We start from the raw sequence: 16,180 nt of genomic DNA, 5'->3' as shown, positions 1-16,180 counted from the left end.
CATGAATTATGTTAAAAACAAATTTCTTCAGGGTCCCCTTTAACAAATATTTTAGAAAATTATGCAGAAATTTCTCGAAGGATTGATTTAGAAAACCTACTATAGAATTCTTCTTAAATTCTTCCATGGATTTCTTAAGAAACCGATTTAGATTACAGGAAGTTTTTCAGTTATTTTTCAAAAATTAGCCTAAAGATTCCTTTTCCAATCTCTCCCAAGTACTCCATTACAAAAGCTTCCATGGCTTTCTTAAGAATTTCTTTCAGAGATTCTTACAGAAAATCCTCCAGGAATCTATTGCGGAATATTCTCAAGGTATTCCCCTGAAATTTACCCGAGCAGAAGGGAATAACAACAGCATAAGGAGCTGTATTATTTGGGCAAAATAACTGAATAATAAAATCGATTATTTTCAAGTTATTACCATAACATATTATGTTATAAACTTGTCTGTCATAAGCGGCAAAATAACAAATTCCATAACAAAAAAATGTTCCTGGAAAACCATTTCAATAACTTGTTTTTTTAGTTTCAATAACAACTTAATAACACTGAATTCGGAAAATATTTCCATAACCAATTTTGATATTAATATGTTATTGATAGTAATCGGAGAGCAGAGTTTGCTATGATATCAAACTCGTTACTAAATAAGTTATAATACTTAGGCCGATGCAAATATTATTCTTTTATGTCCAAGACCTCTCATCAGGTACGAGAGGGGGGGGCAAAAATAAATAAGGAACATACAAAAAAAAACTATTAAAATTTAAAAATTATAAACACTATCGAAATAGTTATTTATGTAACGAGTTGCGAAAAGCTGATTTTTTCAGCACGAGTCGTCAGTGCCGGATTTAGGCCTCGGGGGGCCCGGGGCAAACACTATGAAGTGGGCCCCCAGAATCAAAATTTCGAAAAAAAATAACCATACAATTTTGTTTTTTGCCTTTCTCGTACACCAAGGTGTACCGAAAGGCTATATGTTCACTCCAAAAACGAAAATTTGATAGAGCCCCCGGAGGGGTCAAGTGTTATTTACCAATCGACTCAGCTCGACGAGTTGAGATGATGTCTGTGTGTATGTATGTGTGTGTGTGTATGTATGTGTGTGTGTGTATGTGTACAAAAAAGGTCACCTCATTTTTAGATAGTAAACATCAACCGATTTTAACGACCGATGGTTCATTCGACGCGGAATCTGGTCCCATTGTTTCCTAATGAAAATGGTTCGGATCGGTCCAGCCGTTCCGGAGTTATGGCCATTTAGGTGTTCCGGATCGGTACCCCAGGAAGGTGCCAGATATGAAAATGCAACAAACCCATGCATGCGACCCATCAAACCACGGCATTTTCGATAGCCTGATGAGCGGTAAGCAGAAAAATAGTCTAAGACCATATCTGAACCGGTAGTGTTCCGGAACCGGTTCCGGGTGTCCCGCCGGAAGTGGCAAATATCAAAGTGAACCAAACCCATGCATGAGACACATCAAACCACAGCATTTTCGATAACCTGATGAGCGGTAAGCAGAAAAATAATCTAAGAAGATATCTAACCGGTAGTGTTCCCGAACCGGTTCTGGGCGTCCCGCTGGAAGTGGCCAAATATACAATTGTACCAAACCCATGCAAGCGACACATCAAACCACGGCATTTTAGATGACCTGATGGACAATGAGCAGGAAAATCATCTCAGACCATATCTGAACCGGTAGTGTTCCGGAACCGGTTCTAGTCGTCCCGCTGGAAGTGGCCAAATATACAATTGAAACAAACCCATGCATGCGGCACATCAAACCACGGCATTTTCGATGACCTGATGGATAATGAGCAGGAAAATCATCTCAGACCATATCTGAAACGGTAGTGTTCCGGAACCGGTTTTAGGCGTCCCGCTGGAAGTGGCCAAATATACAATTGAACCAAACCCATACATGCGACACATCAAACCACGGCATTTTCGATGACCTGATGGACAAAGAGCAGGAAAACCATCTCAGACCATATCTGAACCAGTAGTGTTCCGGAACCCCTTGCGGAGTTCCCGCCGAAGTGGTTAAATCTGAAAGGGAAACAAACCCGTACATGCGTCAAATAGCGGCTTTTTAGATTACCTCATGAACGGCCAGCAAGTGTTTCGGAATCGGTTTTGAGTGGCCGGAAGAGGCCAAATGTAAAAGTAAACCAAATCCAGGCATGTGACACATCAAATCGTGTCCTTTGCGATAGCCTGATGAACAGTTAGCTATAAAATAGCCTTACGTCACACTAAAGACAACTAGTAGTGTTCCGGAATTGGTTCCGAGAGTCCCGTCGAAATTGTCAAACTCTGCATGTGACACCTTCAATTTGCAGCGTTTTTGGAACCGATGAGCAGTTAACAAGACGATAATGTTAGACCATATTTGGTTCAGCCGGTAGTTACCCGGAATCAGATCCGAGTAGTAAAATGTAAAATTTAACCAAACCCATGGATGCGGTACATCAAATCACGACCAGTCTTGTAAACATTCGACACTTTTTACTACCTTCATTTCCTTGCCGCAGTCGGGTGTCAGTCGGCTTTGTTACATTTGTGCGCTATCGTTACCTCTAAACTACACACAACACGAGCAGTAGAACGAAGATCAATAAACATAAGAAAGGGTCAAATCAATGTCATTTGACACGATGCCATGTATCTAGTTCTTGCTTTACGCATAGATTTTCAGCCAATTCCGATTATGAATGTTAATATTAGTTTATTATTGCATGTTGCATTGAATACGACACACAGATGGGCAACATAGCTCTTAATATGGAAGAAGACAGGAATAACAAAAGCCGAACCGTTTCTCGCAGCCGCTATCGTGGTGAAGTGCATTCGTTTGACATTTTTGTTTCGAACAGTAGTTTAATTGCTTGTGTTGCGAATGTCGGAGACAAAGGAGGCCGAATATCGACGAAAAGGTCCAAATGACTGTGATCTCTAACAAGACTGATCACGACTTATCGACAACCTGATGGAAAATAGGGTCAGACCACATTAGATTCCCGGTAGTGTTGCGGGTTCAGCTGTGGCTTCGAAAGTGGTTAGAAGTAAAAGTGAAGCAAACCCATTCATGCGATATATCAAATCGCGGTGATTAGGTAAATGTGAATAAATAGCAATAAAATATTCTCAGACTATAATTGGGACAACCGGTAGTGTCATGGTCCATGACTCATGGAATCAGATCCGGCTATTTCATCCCAAATATAAAAATGAACCAAACCCATACATACGACACATCAGATCGCAGATTTTTTGATAATCTAATGAACGGTTAGCAAGAAAACAGCCTTAGATTACATTAGAGACTAGCTGTTGTGTAGCAGAACCAACGTTCATGTGAAAAATTAAATCGTGGCTTTGTTTAATGGCCTGATAAACATTAGGTATGAACAACAGTGACGAATATGTCTAAGTTCTCATATATGAGAACAAAATATAGACAAAACTAAAGCGATCTCATCAAATCGTACCATTTCAGATTCCTAAAGTGTAAATTTATAGCATGATGGGTCAACGTTAAATGGAAAAATAAGAATTTGATCGCGTCAACAGATGATGGTGGCTGTTTTATGGAATTTTGAGCTCTAAAACTATGTAAAATAAGTGTATTTGGTATGGGAAATATGTTCGGAGTCCACCAGAGTATCCAAGATAGCGGTCCAAAGTTCAATACAATGTCCCAGTATTCAAGTTAGTGCCTATTTTATAGGATTTTTAATTCTTGCATTATGGGCATATTTTGTATGAAAAAATGTCCAGAATTCAAAATTTGTAATCAGAAAACCCAAGCTGTGCGCTGTTTCACAAGGTCTGCAAATTGACTATAGTTTGAATGGGGAAGAATACCGGTCTTCGTCCAAAACTGGTAACCAGAAAATCATAAACCACATGCCAAAATTCAATACGGCGACTACTTTATGTAATTTTAGGTGCAGAGTCCAAAAATGAATACCAGAACATCCAAGATGATGTCTCAATGTTCAAGATGGCGGTTAGTTTAGTTGGGGTAGATATCCGGAGTCATAAAATGATGACCGGAAAATCTAAAATGACGTTTAAAAATTTTGCGGCTTCATGACACTTGTTTGGTTTGAGTTTTGGATCGTTGTCTTATATTTTCTGAATATTGGATGTTATGCTAATATAAAATGTATCCATATTGAATAGATTTAGCAAGCAGTTTTCATTTTGTATTTATGCCAATGTCATCAACATGTCGCTCGAGTTTTGTTGAAAGGATATTTTAAAGCACGAGAAAGGCACCATCACCGCTAGGTGGATTAATTAGGGTTTTTTTTATTAGGTGTGCACTTCAAGCGGAATCGCTCAAGTAATTTTCGTGCAGTGCATTATTTTTCCGGATCTCCATTTTTCCTGAATTGTCAAGAAATTTAACACACGTCACATCTCCGTACTATTATTTCTTCTGAACTTCCTCTGATGATTCCTACAGGACTTTCACTAGAAATGTTTGCAATATTTTTCCTCCATTTATTTCACTAAGGATTCCGTCAAAAACTCCTTTTGTGTTTGTCAAGTGACTTTGTCATACAATTCTTCCAGAAATTCGTCGACAGATTTGATCATAAACTTTTCCATAAATTACTTCAAAAATATTCCAGAAATTTCTCCGAGAGTTCTTCGACGGAATCTTTCATGGATTTTCAAAGACTGCTCTAGAAATTCCTCCAGAATCCTGCATAGAATCCCCTCAAGGATTTCTTCAGAATTTCCGGTGATCATTAGTCCTGAAGTTCAACTTAAAATTTCTCTGAAAATTTCTTTGAGGATTTCATCAGGAGTTTTTCCGAAAGTTTCTTCAGGCTTTTTTCAAAAGATTTTGCTAAGAGTTCTAAACATTGCTCAGAAGAATTACCTTCGGAATTTCAAAGAAAATTGCACCAGGAGTTCTCTTGAAGACTTCTCTAGGGATTGATCGAAAGGTTCCTCCAGAACTTCCAAGTGCTTATCCGAAAATTATTTAAGGAATTCTAAAACGGAGTCGTTCAGAAATTTCCTTCTAACCTGAATACAAAAATGGAACAACACAAAGGGACAGGTCATAATCGTCGAATTGTTGCTGTGATTTCAAAATTTGTTACTGTTGTATTATTGCTGATAAGTTGATCAATAGTACAACAAAACATGTTATTTAAATGTAATTTAGTTAATGTATATCAATAGCTTGATTATAACAAAATGAGATTGTCCAACAAAATTTGTTATGGAAATGCTATGCCTTGATAATTTAATAATAGGGGTACTCACTAAACAGATTAAATTGCTGCGTAAGCCATGATTTTCTGCTTATTTGAAATGTTTCATGATTTTGCGAATGAAATTATCAAAGATTGCCTTGATGATCGCGACGTTTAAACAGCTTAATCAGTTTGCGCTGTTAAGTGAATCCCCCTAATAACAAAACAAGATATAAAAACAGGTTAAGTGATTTCGTAGTAATTTACTTGGTATTCTCCTCTGCTCGGGATATAACCTTTTCTTTAGAAAGTCCTCAAGGGGTTACTTATCAAATTCTTTCGGTAGGTCTTTCACAAAATCGTTCATAAATTTATACAGTGATCCGTTCAAGACCATCTACCAGAGATTTTTACGAAAACTCTTCCAGGGACTCATTCAGAAGTTTCGTTTGATATTCCTTAAGATATTTTTTCAGGGATTCCATTACAGGGCGTTTAATCATAAGACAAGACCCTGAGATTTCCAGGATTTCCTAGCGGAAAATTTTAAATATTATAATTCAAAAATTAGCCCGAATTTCATAAAATTTGTATATTTCTCAAAAACTATGCAGAAATATGCTCAAAAGTGGAGTTAAAATAGTTAATAAAAAAATGCGCAAGATATATCATCTAGGGTAAACAGGTATAATATGCTCCCCTTAAGCAGAAATAACAATATATCTAAAACTGGCGCATTATTCCAGCTATTGTCCACTGCAAATCGTTGTTCCTAAAGTCAGTGAAGTGTTGCATGCAAACTTTGCCTTTGGAGAGGTGGCTTTCGAAAACGTTCCAAAATGTTCCTTTTCAAAACAAACGGGGCAATACGTCCCATCAAAAAAAATCGTCCAGCCCCATGATAAAACCACAGACAAACAGACGTCTCACTCTACTCACTTCCCATCGTTTCCCTTTTCAACGGATAATTCAAATATTGTGTAGTACGCAAATCGCTCACTCACAGCGCTTGCATCGTTTTCGCTCCTATTGGACTTTTGCTCACTACCGCCATCTACATAGCGATATGCGAAATACCGCGTAATTGGGCGATTATGTTTTTGTGATGTTGATTTAAATCGCGATTTGTTCCAAGTGATACGTCTGATTACACAGCGTAACAAAAAATAACTTTTGGTCTGTCTCAAGAGCAAACTTATGTGTCTCTGACAGATTTTGGGCCGCTGAATCCGAATCCGGGCTCAGATTTGCTCCAACACGTCACAATTTTGAGCTATACCTCAATTTATAACGCAAAATATGCGATTTTGGGCTTTTTTGACTGCTATCCATTAAGCATGAAAATATATTTTTTAATCAATTGAAGGATAAATTGGTCAATTAACATCTAAATTAACGACTCATGCAAAATATTTCGTTTTACCAAATTAAACTTGATAGTTTTAAGCGATTTATGTTAGGTACGATATTTCACATACAAGTCACCCTTCAAAAGTTGCATGCAAGTTTTCATACTAACATCAAATGCCTAAATCTATCAAATTTAATTAGGTAAAACGAAATATTTTGCATGAGTCGTTAATTTAGATGTTAATTGACCAATTAACCTTTTGATTTCTTAAAAAAAAATAATTCCATGCTTTTTTTTTTTCCTCCCCTGTTGGGGAAATTAAGCCACTGCGTCCAATAGGCTGAACTTTTGTGGCATGTCCCGTTTTGATATTCGCATCTAGCCAGCTAATTACCATGTGTCAAGTAATCAGCTACTGCCACGACGCGTCGTCTCCCAGTCAGGTGCAATGGAATTAATAAACTCCAAGACCTTCCCAGGTTTTGCAGACCAGATCTCACTGGGTTGCAAGCAACCACTATTTAGAAATCTTTGCCTGCGCGTGTATAAAGCACCACAACTGCAAAGCAGATGTTCCGAGGTTTCACGTTCCGTATTACAGAAACGACAGATATCACTCTGAATATGGCCAATATTTTTCAAGTGATACCTGCTCGGGCAGTGTCCAGTTACTAGGCCAGTGTATGTACATAGAGCTCTCTTGTTGAGCTCTAAGAGCTTTTTGGTTTTAGAAGCATTTGGTGTTATAAATCGTTTTGACTGATTGCAATTTTTGACGTCCATCCAATTGGATATCACCCTCTGCTCAGCCCAGCGTTTCAGGTCAATTTTAATTGTACAGTTTGATATACCACAGAATGGTTCTGGACCAGCAAACTGTAAATTGGAACCACTTTTAGCAAGCTCGTCTGCCATTTCATTTCCTTCAATGCCACAGTGACCTGGAACCCAGTATAAGTTTACTGAATTCCCTTGGCACAGCCTGCGCAGTGAAAGAATGCATTCCCAGACAAGCTTTGAAGTACATTTGTAAGCGCACAATGCTTTTAGTGCAGCTTGACTATCTGAGAAAATACAAATATTTGCGTATCTGTATTTTCTCTCAAGGCAGATATTTGCGCATTTCAAAATAGCAAGAATCTCTGCTTGAAACACCGTAGGATAGTGTCCCATCGCCACTGAAATTTGTATTCCAGGGCCGTAGATTCCCGCTCCCGTTTTTATTCCAACTTTTGAGCCATCTGTGAAGAATTTGATTGATCCTTGACGAACAGTGGGACCTCCGACTTCCCAATCGGCACGAGTTGTTTCGTGCAACTTGTAAGGAACATCATGGTTCTCCACAGGTTTCATCCAGTCTTTAATCATTTTCATTACTGGCCTATTTTGGAAGTATTGTGAAATGCTCAGGTGACCTACAAGATCACCTGGCATAAACATTTCAACTCGTTCAAGTCTCAGCAATTCCTTTTCTGCTTCTAATTGCACGTACTCGTGCAAAGGTAGCAGATTGAGAATCGCATCTAAAGCTTTTGATGGAGTGCTTCGCATCGCTCCTGTAACAGCAATGGACGCAAGACGTTGAATTTTCGCAAGCTTTGTTTGTGTTGTAGCCTCTTTCGTTTTTGGCCACCAGACAAACGAAGCATACGTCACTTTTGGGCGGATTATGGCAGTATAAATCCACATTATCATTTTTGGTTTCAAGCCCCACTTCCTGCCAATAGTTTTGGAGCATAACCAGAACGCACTTGTTGCCTTACCGATCACGGACTCAATTTGAGCATTCCAGTTCAGTTTAGCATCCAGTATCAAACCTAAGTATTTGACTCGATCACTAGGATGAATTTGTATCCCTCCAAGCCGAAAAGCTTTTAGGTTGATCTTCCTTCTCCTAGTGAAAGGGACAATTACGGCTTTTGACGGGTTGATGCTAAGGCCCTCCTTAATACACCATGAATGTGTATAGTTTAGGGCCCTTTGCATTCTCTCCGAAACAGTTTCGTCATACTTTCCTCTCACTATTATGACTATATCGTCTGCAAAGCCCACAACTTCGAAACCTTTTTCCTTCAAGCTTCTTAGAAGATCGTCTACAACTAAGGACCACAATAGTGGTGAGAGGACTCCTCCTTGAGGGCAACCTTTCGTTGCCCTTACTGTTATAGAAGAACTTCCCAGCTCAGAGGTGATTTCTCTTTGTGCAAGCACAGTATCAATCCAATGTATGATACATTGGTCGAAGTTTTTGTTCTCCATGGCACGCTTCATAGATGAATAGGAGGCATTATCAAATGCTCCTTCTATGTCTAAAAAGGCGCATAGAGCTATTTCTTTTGCTGAAAACGTTTTTTCCACTTTTGTTACTAGCGAATGAAGTGCTGTAACCGTTGACTTACCAGATTGATAAGCAAACTGGAAGTCAGATAGGGGATGGTCTTTTATGTAAGAAGAATTGATAAAATCCTTCAAAACCTTTTCCATAGTCTTCAACAAAACTGAAGAAAGACTAATTGGCCTGTATGCTTTGGGATGCGTCTTGTCTCGCTTCCCCTTTTTTGGTATAAAGATAACTTTTACAAGTCTCCATTTTGATGGAACGTAATTCAATCTTAAACTAGCCTTGAACATCTCAATTAGTGATGGTACCAACACCGCTTCTCCATTTTGAATCAGTGCTGGAAATATTCCATCAACTCCTGCAGATTTAAAAGGCTGAAAAGATCTAATTGCATTTTCCACTCTGGCCTTCGTGAAGATTTCATCAGCTAAATCTGAGGTGGTGTTTATTGTCCTAGTTGACTCCGAAGAGTTTATACTAGGACATCCTTCACCTTCCAGAGATATAGTATCATTGGAATCCACACTTAGAACCGAACCCGGAAAATGGGTTTCCATCATCAAATCCAAAGTTTCACGAGGAGTTTTGGTAAAAGCTCCATCGTCGCGCTTCAGGTTTCCCAATTCATTTGAATGATCTTTTGCGAGCGTTTTCTGTAGTCTTGCAACTACAGGAGTGCTGTTTATGTTTTCACATGTCAGCATCCAAGACTTTCTTTTAGATTTTCGTATTTCGTTGTTGTACTCAGTCAGGGCTTTCCTGTACTGAGTCCAATCTCCCGTTTGTTTCGCTCTATTGAACATTTTACGAGAAAATTTTCTAAGGCGATCCAGTTTAAAGTTCCACCATGGCACGTCTCTAGTAGAAGACGATTGTATGGTGGAACAACTTCCGTTAAAGGAATTGATGATACTTTCATTTACCCTTTGAGAAAATGATTCCAACTTTTGGGTTGAATCAATAGGTTCTCCCATTGTAAATGAATGCGTATTCAACAATTCTACATATTGATCCCAGTTTGTCCTCCTGGGATTTCTAAATGCGGTTCTAGAGTAATCTCCACCACTCCAATTGAAGATTATGTGTTTATGATCAGATAGAGAAATCTCATCTGACACGTGCCAGTTTGTGATCTTGTCAAAGATTGCAGCATTGCACAGTGTTAGATCCAAGACCTCTTGTCTGATTACATTTGAGAAAGTAGGTTTATCACCATTATTGCAAATGTCTATATTGTTAGAAGACAGATACTCTAATAGTGACTCACCTCGACTGTTAATATCCGTACTACCCCAAACCGTGTGATGTGCATTGGCGTCACAGCCAATGATAAACGATTTGTTGTTTTCTTTACAGAATTGAACAAATGATGCGATCTCAGGAGGAGGTACCTCAGGAACATCACCAGGAAAGTAAGCTGAAGCCACAGCGATCTCAGTTTTACCTCTAGTGGTTGGTACCTCTACCATGACCGCAACAATGTCCTTTCTGATAAACTCTGTAATAGGATAGCATTTTAACGTTTTGCGTACTAAGACAGCGGTTCTGGGAGAATCTTGTTGCTCATCATAAAATAGTTTACTATTTTGTGTCAGAACACCAAGAATCTTTCGTTTGTTGGACCACGGCTCTTGAATAAGCGCCACTTCCAGTCCTTCTTTTTTAAACCTTCGACTCAACACAGCAGAAGCACCTTTTGCGTGATGAAGGTTTACCTGTATGAACTTAATTCCCGCCATAAAATAATTTCATTTACCCACTTTTATTAAACCTCGGAATTGAGACGTAAGAAAAGTGGCCGATTATCCCGGAGACAAATAAGGTCCACTGCGTCATTGCTCCGTTTAACACAGTAAGGGCAACATACTGTGGAGGGTGCCCTGGTACTCCACAGGCTCCGTTCACGGTTAAGTTTTTATTAGACCCCCCTAACCATTCATTCCTAGGCACGGTACGCTTAACACCATGAATTAGGGGTCGCTTGTTTGGTGGACTTTTACCACCGGATTAGGCAATCCGTAGTGATATTCTTAGCCAGTTGAGGTAACTGCTACCGCCACTACACGGCTATCTAGGCTGATCGGGAATAGAAATTAATATTGATGATCAACTTCTTTAGAGCCCGAACAGCCGGCAATTCCATGCTTAATAACTTGCAGTCAAAAAAGCCCAAAATCGCATATTTTGCCCTAAAAATTGAGGTATAGCTCAAAATTGTGACGTGTTGGAGCAAATCTGAGCCCGGATTTGGATTCAGCGGCCCAAAATCCTTCGGGGACACATAAGTTTGCTCTTAAGACAAAAAAATGTTGCGCTGTGTTATCTGTGATAAAACTGTCCCTGCGGATAATTCCACCACTTGCTTATCTTAGGAGTGTTTAACTGCATAAAAGTTGCAAAATAACACAAGCGAACAGAGTTAGCTTCGTTTACAATGAAGGCAGCTTAAAAGAGGTAAAATATTACGCCAAAAGCCTCGATTTCAGACTTTTTGATATTTTTATTGCTTTTCTGTGCCAATCAACTAACGGATCAGCTCGATGGCAATTATTCTTCATTATATAAGATTTCAAACCGATCACGCATGCGAAAAGCGCTTGAATCGCTAGAAAATGAAGGTAGGCATTTTGCCCTGGTGGGGCGCATTATACCCTTTTACCCTAAGAGATTCCACCAATTTGCTGAATTTTTTCAAGAACTGGTAAACAAAACTTTTTTGAATATAATACAAAAATCGGTTAATGAAGATTTCTATTTTTTGTTAAAGTTCTTTTGGGCTTATTGCGAGAAATTGTTTCGACATTTCCACCTACATTGACATCAAATATTCTAAAAAATCAGAAAACAAAACATTCAGGAGTTAAATTAGTAATTTACAAACTGTATGATCGTTAAATTCCATACACAGTTTTGAATATGAACTATTATGTTTGTACTCTGTGCTGACAGTGAAGTAATGTTGAGAATTCGCAATTCTACCCATGATTCTTCCTTCAAATTATTGCAGAATAGGACACAATCGATAAAGTACTAGAATGAAAGTAATGAGCTGATTTTTTGTATGGTGAGAAGGTCAATTGATCGATATTCCAAACTAAAAATATAACAGATGCCTCTTGCTGTGTGGTAGTAAAATCGAATTTTCTCGGTGAATAAGCTATTCCAGAAAATGGAGTAAACAAAAGAAGTTGCCAATCTAAAACATTGTTGATTTCTGTTAACTAATTTATCACAAAACTTCCCGTTTTCCAACAATTAACGTTTTTCACGATTTTCCCATACGATTTGACAGTTCTTGACTACCATTCTTCCGTGAGCTTGAGGTGCAAATTTGAGAAAGTTGACAACCGAGAGTAGCACAGACGATGGATTGAATACAAGTGATAGTGTCGCCGCCGAGCTGTCAGCTCTGGAAACTAGATGCTATAAAGGTTCTTGTCTACACTTTTCGCTGCTGGCGCCAACTCGAGGCATTCAATGGAAAAGTAAACAGTTAGCTTTTAGCCTATTCTCCGTTTCTGCAATGTAATAGTGGAAAATGTGTAGGTATTATGATTCTTTGCATAATTTATGCGGCTTGAGCAAAACTTTGAGTAACCGTGTTGTTGTTTTCTCCATTTTTTTACATCTTATACAACACAGTTACCCAAAGTTTTGCTCAAGCCGCATCAAATTATGCAAGGAATCATAATACCCACACATTTTGCACTATTACATTGCAGAAACGGGTAATTGACCCTCGTACCATACAAGAATTCAGCCCAAACCTTCAATTCTAGTACTTCACCGATTTTGTCCTATTCCTCCTTTGAATTGATTTCCAGCTTCTCGCAGAGTTTTCCCTTGAAAGGTTTTTTTCTGGATTCCTTCAGTTTTTCCAAGTATATCCAGAGGTTTTACATGGGCTTTTACGTATTTGCTTCAATAAACAGCTCCTCCCGAAATTTGTCACGATTTTAGGTTTTTCGAGGTTTTTCACGAGGTTTTTGTTAGAGTATAGCCCCCCGGATTTTCTCCCGGAGTTTCTCGCTGGAGATCTTTTCAATTTTTTTCCGAAGTTCTTCCAGGAATTTTTCTTTGTGGTTTCGGAAAAGCTTCTCAACAGATTCCCACGCGATTTTTTCAGAAGTTTTTTTTTAGTTTTTTTTTCTAGATACAGTTTTCTGATATTTTTCGTAGGTTTTCTTTCAGGATTCTTTTTAGAGATTTTCAGAGTCCCCCTAAGTTTCCTCAATATTTGCTCCTGGGATTAGTCTTAGAACTTTTTTCCGAAATGTCTCAATTTCTGTCAGGATTCTTTTTGAATTTCCTCACGAGATTTCTCCAATAACTCTTTGCGGAGATTTTCACAAAATTTCCTTCAGATATTTCTCCAGGGATTTCTAACAAGAAATCTCGTAACTTATCCCAGAAGACATGCCGAGAAAAACTCTGAACGGGAGCATTTTTTTAAGAAATCCCAAAAAGGAGCATCCAGAATCTCGAAATAATTTCTGATAGAAATTCCTTGAAGAGCTCTGAGAATAATCCCGAGAAAACTGTAAGAAAATACTCTTAGGGTGATCACTGCAAGAAATTATATAATCAACTACAAAGAAAAGCCTTGAAAAATATCCGAAAAAAATCACGGGACGAACTCCATGAGTAGTCGTTCCAGAAGAAATTCCAGAAGTCTCTCCGAAAAATCTTAGGAGAAAGTCCTGGACAAATTCTGTAAAACTCTGAGACATCCCAGGTTCAACACCGGAAGCAATCTTTTGAGGGAAGTCCTGGAAGAAACCTCGACAGAAATCTCTAATGAAATCTCGCGAGAACCTTTGGAGATCTACCAGCTGAAACATCTGTAGAAATCCAAGGAGAAACTCTATACACGAAAACTATCGGAAATTTCTTGAAGAAATCACAGAAGAAACTTCGGAAGAAATTTCAGAATAAATTCCTGCAGAAAATTAGTGTAAAACTCCTTAAAACCCTTAGAGGAGCTTTAGTATAAATCCCAGGAATAACATCTTCAAGAGGAATCCCAAGAGAAACGCTAACAGAAATTCCGCGACAACATCTGTGGTGTATGTTGAGCGAAACTCTTGTGGAGATCTCTGGATAAATCCTGGTAGAACGCTGGCAGAGAAATACAGGGAAAATCTCTAGAGAAATTCTGTATGATCCTCGTAAAAATTCCAGAAGAAATCGATCGGAATTCCTGAATCCTGAAAGATTCTCAGGAAAAATCCTGGAAAGAAAAGTAAGAATCTTGGAAAAATACGGGTAGGAATCTGGAAGAATCTCGGGAAGGAATTTAACAAATAAAGTGAAAAAGAAACGGAAGCAATATTGTTAAAAACCTGTTATTTTTTGTTTAATTTGCTACCTACTTTTTTATGAGTATGACCCAATGAACAAAACATAACATAACATTATGTTTTTTTTTTATAATCAGTATTCCAGGTTTTTTCTTTGGTTGATAAAATTCTCTGAGGATTGCCGTTTTTTTTCAGGTAGTAGGCACCCTGTATAATAAAATCTACCATAAATTGCTTTAGAAGTTTCTTCACAATTTCTTTCCTGAAAAAGCTCTTTCAAAAATTCATTAGAATAAATCTCCAGGGATTCTTACACAACATGCATAATAATAATTTCATCTACTAGCGATTTGTCCTAAAATTTCTTCTCTACCTTTTGAAAAAATATCTCATAGATAGCTTCCTTAATTGCTGCATGGATACCTTAAGAAAATTCTCTAGGGATTGCTTTCATGAAATCTTTCACAGAATCTTTCAAAAATTTCTCCAGGTATGTTGTACAAAATCTGGCAAGCATTGCATCAGAAATTTCGCCGTGTTTTTTCTTCAAAAATTTTACTTAAGTTTGCTCTGGAATTAATTTTAAAATTTCTTCAAGTTTTACTCAAGAAAAAAAAGCATGAACTTTTCAAGAAAATCCTCTTTCATAAATCCATGCGTAAAATCTTCCACCGATTGCTTCAGAAATTCTTCCAGCGAAATCTGAAGTTTGGAATTTCTCTGGAAATGATTCCTTCAGACATTTCTCCAGCGATACATTTATAGAAAACTTCACGGCTTTCTCCGATTTTTTTTTTGAAAATTCTTCCGATGATTTTTTTGGAAAACCTCGGGTGCTTTATTTACAAATTTCTTCAGGGACTCCATTTGAATAAGGTCTCCAGGAATTTTTCAAGAGATTTCTTCCAGTGGCTCCAGCAGAAAATTTCTCTAAGAATCCGTGCAGACATTCATACACAAATGCCTTTAGGGGTTCCTCCGAATATTCCTCGATATATATTATATTCTAAAAATTTCTTCAGAATATTTCAGGAGTTCATTTAGAAATTTACCCCAAGAACTTCTACTGGAATCCTTTTGGAATTTTCTCCGGAGATTTTTCTAACGATATTTTCAGATGTTTTTCTATAAGTTTCCTTCATAGATTACTCCAGAAATTTTCACAATATTGCTCCAGGAATTCTTCTGAATATATTTCAAGAGATTGTTTAAAAAAAATCAACTTTAAATTTTTCAAGGGTTCATTTCAAAAATTTCTCCAGAGATTTTAACAGCATTAAAACGGTTAAGGTGATTAAAGATTTTTATATAAATCTATTTAAAAAATCTGCCAGAGATTTTTCTGAAATAGGAAACGATTGATGAAGTACTAGATTTGTAGTAATGAGCTGAATTTTCGTATGGTGGGATGATAAATTCTTTGTTTCTGCAATGCAATAGCGCAAAAATCGGGGATACAAGCGTGGAATTTATGATTCATTGCCTAGTTAGATGCTGTTTGAGCCAAACTTTGGGTAACTGTGTTGTTAAAGTTACAAGGAATGAAGAAAAAAGAGTGCAGTCTTTCCTAAGAACACTTATGAACACTGTGGATGACAAATACTTATTTTTATGGTGATCTACATCCGACAACCGAGTGTCAATCTTCTTCTTCTTTATGGGTCGACGTCCCCACAGGGACTTGGCCTGCCTCACTTCAACTTGATGTTCTTTGAGCACTTTCACAGTTATTAATTGAAGGTCTTTCTTTGCCTGTCATTGCATGAATTTGTATATTGTGAGGCAAATACAATAATACACTATGCCCAGGGTGTCGAGAAAATTTTCCCGACTGGAACGGGAATTTCAACCTGACATTCTGGACAATTTTTAAATAAGTTCAATAATTCTATTGAAAAATGGCTTGGAATTTCCTAAAAACACCGCGTGATGAATTACAAAAAAAAATCATGATTA

The 16,180-nt window shown here is 37.8% G+C and overlaps 1 protein-coding gene across 2 annotated transcripts in view; it reads right to left on the bottom strand.

Moving 5' to 3' along the window:
* The window catches only part of LOC115271075 (uncharacterized), a 318,130-nt gene that overhangs the window by 154,734 nt on the left and 147,216 nt on the right, over positions 1 to 16,180 (bottom strand). The window lies entirely within an intron of this gene.

The sequence above is a fragment of the Aedes albopictus genome, chromosome 3 (genome assembly GCF_035046485.1).
Source record: "Aedes albopictus strain Foshan chromosome 3, AalbF5, whole genome shotgun sequence".
Taxonomy (NCBI): Eukaryota; Metazoa; Arthropoda; class Insecta; order Diptera; family Culicidae; genus Aedes; species Aedes albopictus.
The sequence above is the reverse complement of the archived record's forward strand: the minus strand, read 5'-3'. Positions and strand labels throughout refer to the sequence as shown.